The sequence below is a fragment of the Chiloscyllium punctatum genome, chromosome 9 (genome assembly GCF_047496795.1).
Source record: "Chiloscyllium punctatum isolate Juve2018m chromosome 9, sChiPun1.3, whole genome shotgun sequence".
Classification (NCBI taxonomy): domain Eukaryota; kingdom Metazoa; phylum Chordata; class Chondrichthyes; order Orectolobiformes; family Hemiscylliidae; genus Chiloscyllium; species Chiloscyllium punctatum.
Genome location: NC_092747.1, coordinates 18551555 through 18568256, shown reverse-complemented (window position 1 = coordinate 18568256; position 16702 = coordinate 18551555). Strand labels below are relative to the sequence as shown.

Genomic DNA, 16702 nt, shown 5'->3' with positions numbered 1-16702 from the left:
GGCAATAAGTGCTGGAATTAATTTTTAAAAGTAGGCTAGAGAAAGTTAGGTATGTTTTCCATAGCTACCTTTCACTAAGAGGAGATCCATACAGTCGTACAGCAAGGAAACAGGTCCTTCGGTCCAACTAAATCCATGTTGACCATGGTCGCCTGACCCGCAGCAGTTATCTTGGGTCAAAATTTCCATCATCGCAATATGCTTCCAATCACTAAATGCAAATGCAACAAATATTATCGGAGCCAAATATTCTCTCAACTTTAATGTTTTTTTATTTTTTCTTAGCCAGCTCTCAGGAGTTCTGACAGTCCTGTTATTTTTTTTCTTTTCTTTTTTTTGAAACTCCCCCACACTGCTGCCTAACTGCGGTAGTGCTTATTTTTCCCCAGCACCCATGGTGTGTGTGTGCAGGTGTGAGACTCAGTGAGAGACACAAGGTGCACGAATCTTTATTCAATTTCCACCACCAGGAAGATATGAAAAATACCCGAGTGGCTGATGACAAGCAGTACCCTTCACAAAAGGCAATGTTGTGTGATCATCGAACTTTACATTTATTTACCCAGATGCTTGTTACATTGCAATTGTGGTTGCATTAATTGAATGAGTTGTGGAGTTCAAGTGAAAATTACCTGCTCAATGACATTCATCAATCAATTAACACTTAATGATGTAGTTTTGCTAAAAGAATGCCGCAAAGCAGAGGGAAAATGTCTCAGGTTTGAGAAATTTTTTTTAAAAACTGATTTAGTTTTCTATCACTGCTGTTTTAGTCCATTAACTTAGTATTCTGCTGCACTACTATTTACACCAAACCTAGACAGCTTTTTGATTGAGGTTTTCAAAATCATATGGTTACCGATTGAGTAGACCAGGTGAAACTGCTCCCACACTTACAAGAATTAAGAATAAGCGGGGGCAAAAAGAATTGGTACAGAAAACAAAAATGCCATAGGAAAACCTCCCACGCAGTGAGTCGAGAAGGTATGGAATGTCTGGTGAGCAGACTTTGTAGTACCAAATTGCCAGGATAGGAGGAGTACATAATGAACTCATAGGTGAATCAGTAACCTGGGCCAACCACCCGAAGGAGCAATGCTCCGAAAACTAGTGCTGCCAATTAAACCTGTTGGACTATAACCTGGTGTTGTGATTTTTAACTGTGTTACACTGTACTTGATTCCCCACAGTCTTCCCCACTTTTCCAAGTTCTTTGAAATACTGAAATATCATGATAAAGTTGTATTACATAGAAAAGATTAGAAATGTTGTGAGAAGCAGCAAATCAGCAGACTTGTTGATCAAGAAAACAAAGATACAAATGTGAACCAGTCATTTGTCCTCTGGACTCTTAAAGATTCTATCACACAAAGACACCAAGGTGCTCAGACAGTGAAGACCCATGTTAATTAATCACATCATTCTGCTGCTCAGGAGTCATTTGATTTTTCTATCCTGTAAAAATACTGATAAAACTGAATCCAATTACATCTTTGTGTGAAGTCATTGTATCATGCACCCATGCAGGAGAAAGATCTCATGTTATGTGTTAATGATGAGGTCAACAAAAACATAATCCACAGTGTTAAAAGTCAAAGAGATATTTTCTTGTCAAATTAACAACATTATGCAATCTTGTAAAAAGTTCTCTCTAGTTTGTTTACTAATTGGCAAGATCCATAGAAGCTAAATGTTACATTATATCACTGCTGCTCTTAACATTAAAGACCTATTTTGCACAAGTCAGGTGACAATGTTAAATCAGAAAGCTAATAATGGTTGTTATCATTTTACTCTGATCATTCTGGAATTGTTTGGTGAACCTTGAATGACAGAAAAAGCAAGACACATGAGTAAGAGCGAGGGATGGTAGGGGAGCAGGGGGCAGGAGAATAAGGTAGCCTAGACACAGGAAAAGGACCACAATGGTTTCCGCTAGGTTCTGCTCAAAACTGGATAGGATGCAAGGAGAGAGAGTAGAATTGGGGAAACAAGTTGTCAGTACTAACTACACTCAAAGTTAATCAAGCTGTTTACTTGCATCCCAGATAAGCAGAAAAATCACTGCAGCAATTAATTCTAGCTATCTGTTATCAAACCGTGAAAATATACATTACAGGTAAATGTTGCTGTAGTTTTAATACAGGTCCTCAAATCTGATTTCTGCTCACATCAGAAAAAGCCTTGAAATAATTAACATGCACAATTATGTGCCTTATTGCACAAACGGCAAAGGCGCAATTAGCAACGTGAGAAACTATTACAAATTAAACATAATTGTATTTACTACTCTATAACCAATAGGGCAAAATCAAAGGACAATTGTAGTTTAGAAAAAAGCATTCAATGCGCCTTTATTCACATATTCAGGATAAGTTTCCCTCCAGATCACACATCACCCTGACCTAGAAATGTATAGTCATTCCTTCATTGTTAGCGGGTCAAATTCTGGAATTCCCTAACACTGTTGGTCTTCATAAGTTCACTGGTTTAAGGCAGCAGCTCACCACCACCACCATCTTCAAGGGCAGTTAGGGATGGAAACAAAGCTAGCCCAGTAATGTCCACATCCCATAATTAAATAAAAAGCAGTGTCAGGGATTCTGTTATATGTGCCATTAATATATGTGCACTAATCTCTATGAAAACATGCTGTTAATTACAATGACGTTCTAAAAGATTCTAGTGTTTCATTTTTGTGAAGCCAGACATGACAATGACCAAGTTATATTTTTGAAAACATTTATGCTAAAGTATTTCCTAGGGCATAAAATTTCAAATGTTTACAATGTAAACATTTAATTGAACTATTTTTACTGTTTAAATACTGCACTTACCTAGTGCAGTCAGTTCCAATGAACCTGAAATCTTAAGTTTGAACTGAATGACAAACATTAGTTACATCATTTATTAGTGAAAATTAAGGCCAAAGATAAAATGCTGTGAAATTGTATAGACAAAAGGAATGTTCAAAGATTATTGTTGAAACATTAGTAAACACAAGTGATTTCAGCAAGATTTCACAAGTCCATATAAAAACTGCATTTGACTATGAATTAAAATACAAATATTAAAAACCACTTCCATTTTAAGTTTCACTTTTTAAAAAAGTATCTTCAGTGATCAGTTTATATTGATAAATTTAAAATAAAGTAGTTATACTTATCCTATAGTTGCAAAAACAAAAGGTTATATTTATAACATGGACTGGTCTGAGTGAGCTCAAGTTACATATGTTCTGGGTGGTTCTGAAGACATGTGATGATATCTGCGACTGGTCTGCTCTTGTAGCAGATTTGATAAACTGCTGCAAATAGTGGAAATTTGTCCACCAGATTTCTCTGTTTAAGAACACTGTACACCTCAGCAGAAGTCTGAGGACCTTGCAACTTCTGCCCATTGAGCATCTCTCCTTCCAATTCTTCAATGGCTTTTCCAGTTTTCACAAATGCCTCTGCTACTTTTCTGTTGCGCCCGCCATAGCAAGTTGTAACAAGATCAGCAATTCCACAACTCTCCAGGAAGGTAGCTGATGTTACTGGTCCTTGACAAAATAATTTCGCAAAAGCTAACATTTCCATCAATCCCAAGCGGATAACTGCAGCTTTTGTATTGTCACCATAACCAAGCCCATCACAGAACCCTGCACCAACAGCTACAATATTTTTCAATGCTCCACATATTTCCACTGTGTCACACTCCTCTACTACAGTAATTCTGAAATTTGGGGTCTGCATTAACTCCTTAAGGATCTTTCCAGGAGTTTTATTTTTGGATCCAATTGTTGTCTCACAGAATTTTTCATCTGCTACTTCTTTAGCAATGTTGGCACCCATCAGTACAGACATTTCAATCCCAAGTTTCTCACGAATTATATGTGATATTAGCTTAAGACCATCAGGACCTTCATCAATTCCCTTTATCAGCGAGATTCCAATTGCACCCGGCTTCACACGATTTTTCATTTCATCGCAAAGTCATCCAATAAATTGATGGGGTAAAACAAAGACAAATATATCTGCCCCATCTGATGCTTCAGTGATGTCTGGTACAGCAATCACGTTTTCTGGAAGCTTATAGCCTGGCAAATACTTCACATTTTCATGGTCTGTGTTTATTATATCTGTAAGTTTTCTACCATTTATTATTTCTTCATAAACCCACATTTTCACAGTAGAATCAAACTGGGTTGACTTTCTGACATTTTGGCCAATAATTTTTGCAATAGCAGAACCCCAGTTGCCAGATCCAACTATGCAGATCTTCTTAGAAATAATAGTAAAAGTTTCTTTCAGTACATAAGAAACAAACAACAGGCAAAAGTAGACATTGGGCCACTTCAAACTGATGCAGGGAGCCTAGTGATGGGAGATAAGGAAATAGCAGGAGAACTTAACAAGTACTTTGCGTCAGTTTTCACAGTGGAAGACATGAGTAATATCCCAAAAATTAAAGGGTGTCACGGGGCTGAGTTGAGTATGGTTGCCATTACGAAAGAGATAGTGCTAGAAAAGTTAAAAAGTCTTAAAATTGATAAATCTCCTGGCCCCGATAGGATACACCCTAGAGTTCTGAGAGAGGTTGCTGAGGAAATAGCAGAGGCATTGGTTGAGATCTTTCAAGAGTCACTGGAGTCAGGAAAGGTCCCGGATGATTGGAAGATGGCTGTAGTAACCCCCTTGTTCAAGAAAGGATCAAGGCAAAAGATGGAAAATTATAGGCCAATCAGCTTAACCTCGGTTGTTGGTAAAGTTCTAGAATCCATCATTAAGGATGAGGTTTCTAAATTCTTGGAAGAGCAGAGTCTGATTAGAACAAGTCAACATGGATTTAGTAAAGGGAGGTCATGCCTGACAAACCTGTTGGAATTTTTTGAAGAGGTAACAAGTAGGTTAGACCAGGGAAACCCAGTGGATGTGGTCTATCCGGACTTTCAAAAGGCCTTTGATAAGGTGCCACACAGGAGGCTGCTGAGCAAGGTGAGGGCCCATGGTGTTCGAGGTGAGCTGCTGGGATGGATTGAGGATTGGCTATCTAACAGAAGGCAGAGAGTTGGGATAAAAGGTTCTTTTTCAGAATGGCAACCGGTGACAAGCGGTGTCCCGCAGGGTTCGGTGCTGGGGCCACAGCTGTTCGCATTATATATTAATGATTTGGATGAGGGAACCGGGGGCATTCTAGCGAAGTTTGCCGATGATACGAAGTTAGGTGGACAGGCAGGTAGTACTGAGGAAGTGGGGAGGCTACAGAAGGATCTAGACAGGTTGGGAGAGTGGTCCAGGAAATGGCTGATGGAATTTAACGTGAGCAAGTGCGAGGTCTTGCACTTTGGCAAAAAGAATAAAAGCATGGACTACTTTCTAAATGGTGAGAAACTTAATAAAGCCAAAGCACAAAGGGATCTGGGAGTGCTAGTCGAGGATTCTCTAAAGGTAAACATGCAGGTTGAGTCCGTGATTAAGAAAGTGAATGCAATATTGTCTCTTATCTCAAGAGGGTTGGAATATAAAAGCAGAGATGTACTACTAAGACTTTATAAAGCTCTGGTTAAGCCCCATTTGGAGTACTGTGTCCAGTTTTGGTCCCCACACCTCAGGAAGGACATACTGGCACTGGAACGTGTCCAGCGGAGATTCACACGGATGATCCCTGGAATGACAGGTCTAGCATATGAGGAACGGCTGACGATACTGGGATTGTATTCGTTGGAGTTTAGAAGATTAAGGGGAGATCTAATAGAGACGTACAAAATAATACATGGCTTTGAAAAGGTGGATGCTAGAAAATTGTTTCTGTTAGGCGAGGAGACTAGGACCCGTGGACACAGCCTTAGAATTAGAGGGGGTCATTTCAGAACGGAAATGCGGAGACATTTCTTCAGACAGAGAGTGGTGGGCCTGTGGAATTCATTGCCACGGAGTGCAGTGGAAGCCGGGACGCTAAATGTCTTCAAGGCCGAGATTGATAGGTTCTTGTTGTCTAGAGGAATTAAGGGCTACGGGGAGAACGTTGGCAAGTGGAGCTGAAATGCGCATCAGCCATGATTGAATGGCGGAGTGGACTCGATGGGCCGAATGGCCTTACTTCCACTCCTATGTCTTATGGTCTTATGGTTAATTAAACATGCTATTGAAATGCAAGTGATTTTTAATCGTAAGATAAATTACTGTATTTACTCAAACAACACAACATTCTCAGGTAACTGGTATAATATATTAAACTATTTTTGTGAATTGAATTAGTTGGTAGGTAGCACTTCTTCTTCTAAAGAGGAAGTGTTACTAACTTGCTAACAAAAAGGAACTTGGTGACATTTTAGAAAGGACATAGCATTCGTAAGAAAGGTTGTTCACCAATTGTTAAGTGATATTTAAATATGTACATAAATATTTGTGTCATGGTAATCATTGTGTCTACTTGCACCAGTGAATTAGCCATTGGCAAAATGATGATCAGTGCTGCTAAGGAAGAAGTCAATCTACAAAAGAAAACAAAAAAAAATGGAGGGTATGGAAGGTTCAGAGAGAGCAAACACACAGACAGAGACAGATAAGGGAGAGGAAAGTGGAAGTGGGAAAGTGGCAAAAAGGAAGAAAGAAGAGAGTGGTACAGGAGTTTCTGTACAGGCAAGCCCACTCTATGTTTATTTGCTGCCACCATCCTCTTTAATAGGTCAATGAAACTCTGCTTTGGTCTAGTAAAAGAAATTCACCTTTTGGTCTAATTAGAAGAGTCTCTCGAAGTGAGCAAGATATTTAAAACATATTGCATTTTGCAACTCACTAGTTACAGGTTATATTGATGTGGCAAACATTGTTAGATACTTTGAAGAGGAACGGATTTTAGGTCTCACTCCTTCCAGACCTCAAACTATTCCGCTCACAAGTCCATCTGACATCATCCTACAGTGCAGTAATCTTTTTTTGGCGAGGGCAGGAATGTGTTTATAAAGTCTCTTTGATTCTCCCCCTGATAGTCTGAAGTCTGCAGGTTCCTTTGAACTGGAGGCTCTTTAATCTCTTCATTTTTCCTTGCAGTCAATGTCTTTCCTGCTGAATCAGACAACCTCTTTCTTGCAGTATCTTGTATTGGTGAGTATTGGTCATCCTTTGTCAGTCTTGGTGTCCATGGAGTTGTATGCACCACATCTTCAATTTACAGAGGATGTCCTTGGCTTTGCACGATCTCTGTCACAGTTAATGAGAATTCTTCCAACATTTAACATCAGACTTATATCCCTTGTTGAACTGTAACGTTAACTGCTGTATTCCCAAACTGTACACAAAAAAATTACCTTGCTCAGTTCTGGATTTAGTATACAATTTGTAAATGATTCTGTATCTCAGAAGCAGGAGTAGGCTATTTGGCCCCTTGAGCCTGCTTTGTCATTCAATGTGGCCATAGGTAATTATCTAAATCAATACCCTGTTTCTGCTTTCTCCCCATATCCTTTGTTCCCTTTCGCCCAAGAACAATTCCTTCCTGAACATGTTCAAATGCTTTGGCCCTGACCACTTTCTATGTCAGAGGATTCCACAGACTCACTACTCTCTGGGTAGAGAAATTTCTTTTCATCTATCCTAAATGGCCTGCCCTGTATTATTAGGTTGTGACCTCTAGCTCTGCATTGCCTAATCTTTGCAATATCGTTCCTGCATTTGTCCTGTTTGGTCCGAAGAGAATTTATGTAAGATTCCTCCTTATTCTTCTACACGTCAGTGAATGCAATCCTAAGTAATCCGGTCTCTCTAGATATACCAATCCATAAGACACAGGAGTCGAAATTAGGCCAAATCAGCCCATTGAGTCTGCTCTGCCATTCAATATGGCTGATAAGTTTCTCAACCCCATTCTCCTGCTTTCTCCCAGTAACCCTTAATCCCCTTGACAACCATGAACCTCTCTCTGTCTTAAATAATAATAATGACCTGACCTCCACAGCCTTCTGTGGTTCAAGAAGTTTCTCCTTATCTCAGTTCTAAAAAGGTCTTTCCCTTACTCGAAGGCTGTGCCCTGCCATTCCAGGAATCGGTCTGGTAAACCTTTGCTGGACTCCCTCCATAAACGGACATCCTTCCTCAGGTAAGGAGGCAAAAACAGAACACAGTACTCCAGGTGTGTGCTCACTTAAGGCTGTGTACAACTGTAGCAAGACGTCCTCCACATTAATCCTGTTGCACTGCTGCCTCACAGCGCCAGAGACCCGGGTTCAATTCCCACCTCAGGCGACTGACTGTGTGGAGTTTGCACATTCTCCCCGTGTCTGCGTGGGTTTCCTCCGGGTGCTCCGGTTTCCTCCCACAGTCCAAAGATGTGCAGGTCAGGTGAATTGGTCATGCTAAATTGCCCGGAGTGTTAGGTAGGGGTAGATGTAGATGTAGGGGTATGAGTGGGTTACGCTGCGGCGGGGCAGTGTGGACTTGTTGGGCCGAAGGGCCTGTTTCCACACTGTAAGTAATCTAATCAACATCATTTGCCTTCTTGCCATCTCAGAAAATGTCTCCTCCAAGGTGTCCAATTCTATATTCTACTTAAAAAGATTCTTAATAACAATTCTGTTGCTCCTTGTCATTAAGTTGGAGGGGTTCCCCATGCTTTGTGGCTAAATGGTTGATTCCTGCCATTTTTAAGTGGCACTGTACGAATCATGCCGTTTGCAGAATGAACTCAGTTTTATTGAATGATACCCACTCCTTGCTATTTAAAGACATGTTTCTCAGCTTGATGACAGCTTTTGTGAAAGGTTGTCAACTTTTTCCATGGCACAGAAAGTCTGCTAAAGTTACAGATGCTATCAAACCAGGATTCCTTCGTCTTTTAATCTGCTCAATGTTATCACGAATTGCTGACTGCAAAATTTCACTGGGAGCGCAACATCAGGGTAATATTCCTTTCATGCCCTTTACTTCAGTTTCTGTAAGTGTGCCCTGTGGTGTACGCTCACTCTGGCAGTTCAGACCGAGCATCACTAAGTAAAATTATTTTACACTTCTTCCCTGGATTAAAAGTGTTGGTTTAAAATTTCCCGGGCCCACCAGGGACTTTAAGCTTTACTTGTAGAGTTTCTGATCTCTGTTCACTGACCAGCAATTTGGGGCCACTCCCACAGATTATTGCCTCAAGATAGAGCCAGAGAGTTTGTTTTGGAATCACTGATTCAGTGTTTTCAGAGAGCTGCTAACTATGCTGTTACAGCAGGTCTCTTTCAAGCTCTGATATCAGAGAATTACAACGGTATAGAAAGAGGCTATTCGGATCATCATGCCTGCACCAGCTCTTTAGCTATTGCTCAAGAAATGTTTTCACTGGAGTATACTTCCTCAACAAGGATTGCCACAAAGGCTTCTTCCGTCAAGTTCTTACATCATCTTCAGCTCTTCCCTGGTGTTAAATTACACTGTATGGTAAGGACTGGGATTTCAAGACTGGAGGGCAAATTCTTAAGGCAAGAGGAGAAAGATGTTAAAGAGATAGGAGGTGCCCTTTTTTTTAGAAAAAAGCCACACAGAGGATGGTTCGCATGTGGAATGAACTCCCTGAGGAAGTGGTGCATTGTGGGCACAACTATAATGTTTAAAAGACATTTGGGTAAGTACATGAATTGGAATTGGAGGGATATGGGCCAGGGGCAGGCAGGTGGGACTAGTTTAGCTTGGGATTATATTTGGACCAAAAGGATCGGTTTCCATGTCACATGACTATAACAGGTGGCTTAAGAGTCAGCTTTGACAATCTCTCACAGCCTGTTGCATGAGCGGTCACATAAAATCCTCACTGTTCTTTCCTGTGTTATAGGAGTCTGTCAGCTCACTACACCATGCGAGCCGGTCACCATCCTCTTCATGTGAAGGGAACTCCAGGGCCTGCTGGAAGTGTCTAACCGGATTGGTCTTTTCAGCAAAGATGGGATCATTCAATGCATGTGAACAACGACACCAAGTCCTTATTACCGACTGATTTGCTCTCTGGACTGCATTGTTTCTTCCCCAGTGTCCTTGGTAAACTGATCCCATGTCCTTCACAGTACATAGGAGTCACATCTGTGTTCTTTGTTATCCGTGCAAAGTCCATGACTCTAAGGACAGAGTGTAGTCACAATGATGTCACAGTATTTTATAGAGTCTTGGAGGAGAATCTAATGGTACTTCTCACTCAGATTGAAGCTGTTTTGTGAATCTACAGGCAGAAAATCAGATTGGGTAGTGCTGATGGTACACCTTAGCTTAATCCTTTCAGAGCCAAAAGACAACAAATCTGAAATCAGGAAGATCGAGGCAAGCAGGAGACAAGGGTGGGATGGAGGGGTTGTGGAGTCTGGTGCTGAAGGGGATAGAGTGCCAAGTGAGTTGGTTAATGGAGAGGGCCATGGGCTTTTGGGGCTGGATGTGCAGGTAGGAAGATGGTCAAGGGAGGGGGAGATTCAGAGTTAGACAGGACCAAGGGAAGGTGGAAACAGCAGGACAGAGAATGCTGGAAGGTTAACAGAAAGGGCCAGGGGTTAAGAGAGGACATGAAGGCATGTAAAGTGCTAAAGATGGGGGTGGAGTGAGAGGATGGAGAAAACCCAAGGGGAAGGGGATGGGGAGGAGATAGGGGAAAAAAAGTCAATGGAGAAGGGAGGGAAGGTGTAGGAAGAGCACATGAGAGAGTATGCAAAAGAGCTGGAGTGGGAAAAGCAAGAGAAATCCAGTTTTGCAGTCTCCATTAAATGAAAGGTGACTGAAAGGTGAGAGAAAATGGTGGGAACTATTTCATTAGATTTGAAAAATGTCTCATAATTCAAAAGTTGCTTTTGGTGATAATTGAAATTGGGAATTTAATGAACAACAACAACTTCCCCTCCCCTGCTCCCACAATACAGGTTTTGTAACATATTTACTGATACACAAACAAAGATATTTGAGAGGATGTGCCCATCGTTACCTGGGAGAGTAACAAAAGAATAAAGGATTATGCAAGTCACCTGATTTCTGGGCAAATTAGTAAAAACACTTAATTAGTAAAGTTACTCAATTTACATAGAATGGCTGATGCAGGTAATGCAACCTGGAATATTGGGGAGCATTGCAGTGCGGAGAAAACAAAGGACATACCGGCATTGTGCTCATATTATTGCAAGGTACTGAAAGCAAAGACTTGGATACATGTTCAAGAGACAGCATGAGGGCAAGCTTCCTCCAGGTACTCCTGTTTCCTTTCAGTCTGAGAGATGTGCAGGTTAGGTGGACTGGCCATGCTGAATTGCCTGTAGTGTGCAGGGATGTGGAGATTAGGTGAATTTACCATTGAAAATGCAGGATTGTATAGGAAGGTGGGTCTGGGTGAGATACTGGGAGAGTAAGCATGGACTTGATGGGCCGAACAGCCTGTTTCCAGGGGATTCTATGAATGTGAGAGAGACAGAGAGCGCTCCAGGTCTAGGAATCCTGCAGCAAGTAACTTACCACCTGACTCCGAAAAGTCTGTCCACCATTTACAAGGCACATGTCAGGAGTGTGATAGAATATCCCCACTTGCCTAGATGAGTGCAGCTCCAACAACAATCAAAAAGCTTGACACCATCCAGGACAAAGCAGCCAGTTTGACTGGCACCACACACACCACAGCTGATGCTCAGTTGCAGTTAGTATACAATCTTCAAGATGAACTGCAGAATCCCACCAAGGCTCCTCAAACTGCACGTCCCAAACCAACCACCTTTAGGACAGCACATACATGGGAACACCACCACTCCCAAATTCCTTTCTAAATCACCATCCTGACTGGAAAGAAATCCTGCGCTTTCAATCGGAGTCAAATTCCTTGACCTGCCTCCCTAATGGCTTTGTGGGCCCAATTACGGCCATTAGACTGCCGTTCAAGAAGGCAGCTTATCACCACCTTCTCAAAAGGCAATCGGGGATGGGCCATAAAACAAACTCATTCGGGGATGTTTAAGTGATAATGTAATTTGCCTGAATCATAAGGGCACTAAGTGACTCATTCTACAAAAGAAAACACACAAGGTAATTGCTAAGGAATTTAGTCAGGGCACCAAAACAATTAAATTGCTGTGAACTTCCAGATTAAAACCAGGTTCTAAAAAGTGAAAGTTTGAAACGAACAGGGAGCGAGAGTAAGAGAGAATTGTACATATTGTCAGGGTTCTAAATTGTGTCCATTTGAAAGGGAGATCCATGACTGAGCAAGATAGATTTATAACTTTAGATTTACTAATGCTAAGTGTTATTCATCTGATTTTATTCCACTGTACAACCACAGAGATGCCAAATGAGGTGAAGTCTGAATCTTAAAATACAATTGCTTATACCTGACTAAAGATCATGGAGTTCATATTACAGATGTCCAATGAGAGAGGTGATGGTGCTGGATGTCTTGAAATGCATAAAAGAAGTGGATATATCCCCTGTACCTGATCAGGTAAACCCTCAAACTCTGTGGGAAACTAGAGAAGTGATTGCTGGGATCCTTGCTGAGAGATTTGTATCATTCATAGTCACAGGTGAGGTGCTATCACAGGTGTTGATAGACTGGAGGTTGCAAACAAACGTGGTACCACTGTTTAAAAGAAAAGGTGGTAAGGACAAGCCAGGGAACTATAGACCAGTGAGCCAGACGTTGGTGGTGGGCAGGCTGTTGGAGGGAATCCTGAGGGACAGGATGTACATGTATTTGGAAAGGCAAGGACTGATTAGGATTGTCAACATGGCTTAGTGTGTGGGAAATCACGTCTCACAAACTTGATTGAGATTTTTGAAGTATTCACAAAGAGGATCGATGAGGACAGAGCAGTAGACGTGATCTATGTGGACTTCAGTCAGGCGTTTGACAAGGTTCCTCATGGAAGACTGGTTAGCAATGTTAGATCATGGAATACAGGGAGAACTAGCCAATTGGATACGGAACTGATTCAAAAGTTAGAAGACAGAGGGTTGTTTTTCAGACTGGAGGCCTGTGATCAGTGGGGTGCTACAAGGATCTCTGCTGGCTCCACTACTTTTTGGTCATTTACATAAGTGATTTGGATGAGAGCACAAGAGGTACAGTTAGTAAGTTTGCAGATGACACCAAAATTGGAGCTGTAGTGAACAACGAAGGTTACCTCAGATTACAACAGGATCTTGACCAGATGGGCCAATGGGCTGAGAAGTGGCAGAAGGTCACCCCTCTGCCTCTGACGCTCCAGGGAAAACAGCCCCAATCTGTTCAGCCTCTCCCTATAGCTCAAATCCTCCAACCCTGGCAACATCCTTGTAAATCTTTTCTGAGCCCTTTCAAGTTTCACAACATCTTTCTGATAGGAAGGAGACCAGAATTGCACATAATATTCCAACAGTGGCCTAACCTATGTCCTGTACAGCCACATGACCTCCCAACTCCTGTACGCAATAATCTGACCAATAAAGGAAAGCATACCAAAACACCTTCTTCACTATCCAATCTACTTGCAACTCCACTTTCAAGGAGCTATGAAACTGCACTCCCTGGTCTCTTTGTTCAGCAACACTCCCTAGGACCTTACCATTAAGTGTATAAGTCCTGCTAAGATTTGGTCTCCCAAAATGCAGCACCTCGCATTTATCAGAATTAAACTCCATCTGCTACCTCTCAGCCCATTGGCCCATCTGGTCAAGATCCTGTTGTAATCTGAGGTAACCTTCGCTGTCCACGACACCTCCAATTTTGGTAACATCTGCAAACTTATTAACTGTACGTCTTATGCTCTCATCCAAATCCTTTATGTAAATAACAAAAAGTAGAGGACCCAGCACCGATCCTTGTGGCGCTCCACTGGTCACAGGCCTACAGTCTGAAAAACAACCCTCCACCACCACCCTCTATCTTCTACCTTTCAGCCAGTTCTGTATCCAAATGACTAGTTCTCCCTGTATCCCGTGACATCTAACCTTGCTAACGAGTCTCCCTTACTGAATGCTTACTGAAGTCCATACAGATTACATCTATCACTCTGCCCTCAATCCACTTTGTTACTTTCTCAAACAATCAAGTTTGTGAGACATGATTTCCCATGCACAAAGCCATGTTGACTATCCCTAATCAGTCTTTGCCTTTCCAAATACGTGTACATCCTGTCCCTCAGGATTTCCTCCAACAACTTGCCCACCACCGACGTCAGGTTCACTGGTCTATTGTTCCCCGGCTTGTCCTTACCGCCCTTCTTAAACAGTGGCACCACGTTAGCCACCCTCCAGTCTTCCAGCACCTCACCTGTGACTATCGATGATACAAATATCTCAGCAAGAGGCCCAGCAATCACTTCTCTAGCTTCCCACAGAATTCTAGGGTACACCTGATCAGGTCCTGGGGATTTATCCACTTTTAACCATTTCAAGACATCCAGCACTTCCTCCTCTGTAAAATGGACATTTTGCAAGATGTCATCATCTACTTCCCTACAGTCTATATCTTCCATATCCTTTTCCACCGTCAATGGGCTGAGTAGTGAATGAGCAAGGTTTAACACAAATCTCTTCACAATATTTAAAGTTCTGGCTTAGGATCACAGAATTATGATGGCACAGGAGACCATTCAGTCCATTGTGCCTGCATTAGTTCTGCTTTCTAGTGACACTCTCCTGCCTTTGCCCCATATCGCTGCACACTATTTCCATCCAAATAGATAACTAAATGACTCAATCCACCACATTGCCAGACAGCATATTCCATATCCTAACTACATCACCATTGCTTCAAATCTTTGCCCTGTCTTTCTCTATTCTCTTTCACAAGCAGAAACAGCTTCACCCTCTCTACTCTATCCGGCTGCCCATGATTTTGCAAATCTCTCTCAAAATCTCCTCAGTCTTCCGAGAATAGTTCCAACTTCTTCATTCTATCTTCCTAACTGGAGTTACTCATTTTTGTAAGTTTTGAAATGGTGCGCTTTACGCCATGGTCTAGGTGATTGATATATAAAAATCAGGACGAGCAGGGACCCTAACACTATCACTGGGGAATTGACTTACAAAATCTTCTTCCAGTCATGAAACAACCTTTAACAATTACTGGATTAGTGGTGCTGGAAGAGCACAGCAGTTCAGGCAGCATCCAACGAGCAGCGAAATCGACGTTTCGGGCAAAAGCCCTTCATCAGGATTTGCCCGAAATGTCAATTTCGTTGCTCGTTGGATGCTGCCTGAACTGCTGTGCTCTTCCAGCACCACTAATCCAGTATTTGGTTTTCAGCATCTGCAGTCATTGTTTTTACCTTGTTTTAACCTTTAACAATTACTTTGTTTTCTTTCACTCAGCCAGTTTCATACCGGTGCTGTTACTCTTCCTTTATTCGTCATGAGCTCAAACTTTGCCCATAAGTCTGGCATATAATTTTTAAAAAATCATTCTTGGGATGTGGGCATCACTGTCTCAGCCACCCCCTAGTTGCCCAGAGGGCAACTAAAAGTTGATCACCTTGTTGGAGTCATCCAGACCAGGGAAGGGTGGCAGTTTGCTTCGTTAAAATAACACTAGTGAACCAGATGGATTTGTCTGACAATCAACAATGGTTGCATGGTCACCCCATTATACTCTTAATTCCACCACGTGCCAATGTAGGATCTGAATATAGGTGTCCCAAGAACAGTACTGGGTCTCTGGATTAATGTCCTAGCGTTAATTCTACTCGGCCCTCACCTCCCCTGGCATTTAACAAGATGAAAGGATGGCGTTTCTTTCTCTGCCTAAAAACTTGAGATACGATTAGCAGAAATATTTCCTTATGGAGCTGCCACACGCTAGGGAACCAATCAGCCTTTCTGCACACAAATTAAAACAAGACAAGACAAATATAATTCTTGTGATCTCAGTTTTCACTGAACATCAGCAGTCATCAGGAAAGAGATAATTAGCGATATACCAAATCAATTGCAAGTGGGTTGCAGACCCCTCCTCACTCTCAAGGTTTAATCAATCCTTTTTGACATGCTCACTTCGTTCCATTTCACAAATGGAACCACATCTTGTTCATACGTGACTATTAGGAGGGGCCATAACCACAAAAAGGTTCGGTTCAGATATTGTTAACCGAGAAAAAGAACAATGTTCATGTCGTTGGTTTTCTATCGTCCTGGAGACACAAACACAAGTTTAAAAGGAACTGCTGACTAATCCTGGAGATCATTCACTATCATTTAAATCTATATTAGATCCAGTTACAAGGGGAGGAAAACCCCAGCAAGGAATAGCGTCTGGAACCATAGTTCTGAAGTTACCTACTCCTCCCAAGCATGCAATACTTACCACATTCCATGTTCTCAAATTACTCATAACTTGCATCCCAAGTTATTAATTTCTAAAAGCATTCCCTGACTGCAAAGCATCAATATCAACTAGAACATAGAACAGTAAAGCACAGGAACAGGTTTTTTTGGCCCATCATGTCTATGCCGACCATGATGTCACTCTAAATTAATCCCATCTGCCTACTCATGATCCAGATCCATCTATTCCCTACCTGTTCACACCTGTCTGAATGCCTCTTAAAACTTTGCTATCGTATCTGCTTCTAATACCTCACCCTGGCAGACTCTTCAGGCACCTACCATGTTTTGCATAAAAAGAAAAAAAAAACTTGCCTTACACATCTTCTTTCAACATTTCCCCCTCACCTAAAACATCTGCCCCCAAGCATTTAGCATTTCTATCGTGAGAAAACCACTCCAATTATCCACCCATCAGTGCC

The 16702-nt window shown here is 41.7% G+C and overlaps 1 protein-coding gene and 1 pseudogene across 2 annotated transcripts in view; both read right to left on the bottom strand.

Annotated features, from left to right (window-relative positions):
• slc9a7 (solute carrier family 9 member 7) overlaps positions 1-16702 on the bottom strand; it is a 147443-nt gene that overhangs the window by 105994 nt on the left and 24747 nt on the right. The gene's annotated exons all lie outside the window — the stretch shown is intronic.
• On the bottom strand, positions 2621-4266 carry LOC140481175 (glycerol-3-phosphate dehydrogenase [NAD(+)], cytoplasmic pseudogene; annotated as a pseudogene).